Raw genomic sequence first — 1,932 nt, 5'->3', positions numbered from 1 at the left:
CTGCTGAAATGACCTGACTTTGCATAGTCTGTTTATTTTAGCTTGACCCTATCATGCCCCATCCTCTCACCAGTGTCAAACTTGCAAACATAACTTTGAATCCATATCTTTGCTATCTTCTTGCTGTTATTTCTCTGTGTCAGTATGGACTGAGATTTCAAAGGGTCATAATGCACAGTGTACAAAGAAGAGACATTGAACTTTGAACCTCTATTCACATGAAAATACTCTTGGAAAAGGAGAAACCATGAACTATCGCCCTATGAACTATTAACAGGACTACTGGATGACCTGTGGGGTGACTTTGGTCAGCAGATGGGCCTGACTGGGAAAACAGCTGCAGGAGCAAGAGGTATCTCCTCGGGAGACATATCAGTAGGAATTGGGTGTCTGCAAAAGAATGGCTGAAAGGTGGAATCTTTTCAATGCACATATAGAAAGGCTCAGGCAGGTGTTTGGTTTGTCTTAGAAGCTACAAATTAAGGATGAAAGCTCCAGATGACCTGGGAGAAAAGGAATGAAAAACATGAAGTTTAGCTTGAAGTGATACTATAGCATGAAGGTTTTCAGGAACAGTGGGGTTTTTTGAATGATGCAGTATAAATTAACCCTTCTGTAAAAAAAAAATAGAGTACTATGGACAAACTTTACTATGCTGTTTTGGCTTGGTGAAGGTTGCACTTTTGCTGGTCTGGAACAATTTGGGATCTGGAATTATGTCTTCCAGTGTGGGAACACTTAATACTCCGTCTCCTCTGTCAGACTCCCACCTGGGACAGGGCTCTCTCCCCTCTCCAGACATCTCATTTGTGCTCTTTGAGGAGAGGTTATTGCTTCAAAACCAACAAATTCTCCACTGTGTAGAGGAGAGAAACAGACAGCTCTAGGAGGTAACCCAGCAGACTGATTTTAGATGTCTACTTGAGGCTACTGAATTGCATCTTTTAATTATTTACTTCCTTTGATTGGAAAAGAAGACTTAGCTGGGTAATGTAGACATCGGTATATATCTACACTGCAGATATCTGTGGAGTTGGATGGGCTGAATCCCACTCTTAATGTTCTGGTGACTTGACCTCCTTTCTCAGATGTAGGTGGCATTAGTCAAAAAGATTAAAGTTACCTGGGAGATCACTGCATGATGTTGTAGGCTTGTGCCTTTGGGCAGTGAGGCTAAATAGTGACAGTGAATCAATCACAGAATCATTTAGGTTGGAAAAGATCTCTAAGATCATGGAGTCCAGCCATAAACCTGACACTGTCAAGTCCACCACTAAACCATGACCCTAAGCGCCACATCTACACATCTTTTAAATACCTCCAGAGATGATGACTCCACCACTTCCCTGGGCAGCCCGTTCAAATGCTTGATAACCCAGTTATTTCAGTGATGAAATTTTTAAAATGTACAATCTAAACCTCCCCTGGCACAACTTGAGGCCCTTTCCTCTTGTCCTGTCATTTGTTAATTGGGAAAAGAGACTGATCTGCATCTCACTATAACCTCCTTTCAGATATTTGTAGAGGGCAATAATGTCTCACCTGAGCCTCCTTTTCTCCAGGCTCAACAACCCCAGCTCCCTCAGGCGTTCCTCATAAGGCGTGTGCTGTAGACCCTTCACCAGCTTCTTTGCTCTTCTTTGGACATGGTCCAGCATCTCAATGTCCTTCTTGTAGTGAGGGGCCCATAACTGAACACAGTATTCAAGATGTGGTCTCATCAGTGGTTCTACCTTTCCAGTGCTCAGGTCTTCTCTAAGCTCTGTTCCCAAGGGTAGATTTATGTAGGCTGGCACAGGAGTCCTCTCAGTTAAGGGATGCTAGAGCCTGGCATTGCTCAATTTGTTTCTCTTCATTTGACAAGACCTCCTTTTCTTGTGATTAATGACTCTCTCTGCAGAATGTGATGTTCATTATACTGCCTGTATAAGA

The sequence above is a fragment of the Mesitornis unicolor genome, unplaced genomic scaffold (assembly GCF_000695765.1).
Source record: "Mesitornis unicolor isolate BGI_N332 unplaced genomic scaffold, ASM69576v1 scaffold1788, whole genome shotgun sequence".
In the NCBI taxonomy this organism is placed as follows: Eukaryota; Metazoa; Chordata; class Aves; order Mesitornithiformes; family Mesitornithidae; genus Mesitornis; species Mesitornis unicolor.
The sequence above is the reverse complement of the archived record's forward strand: the minus strand, read 5'-3'. Positions refer to the sequence as shown.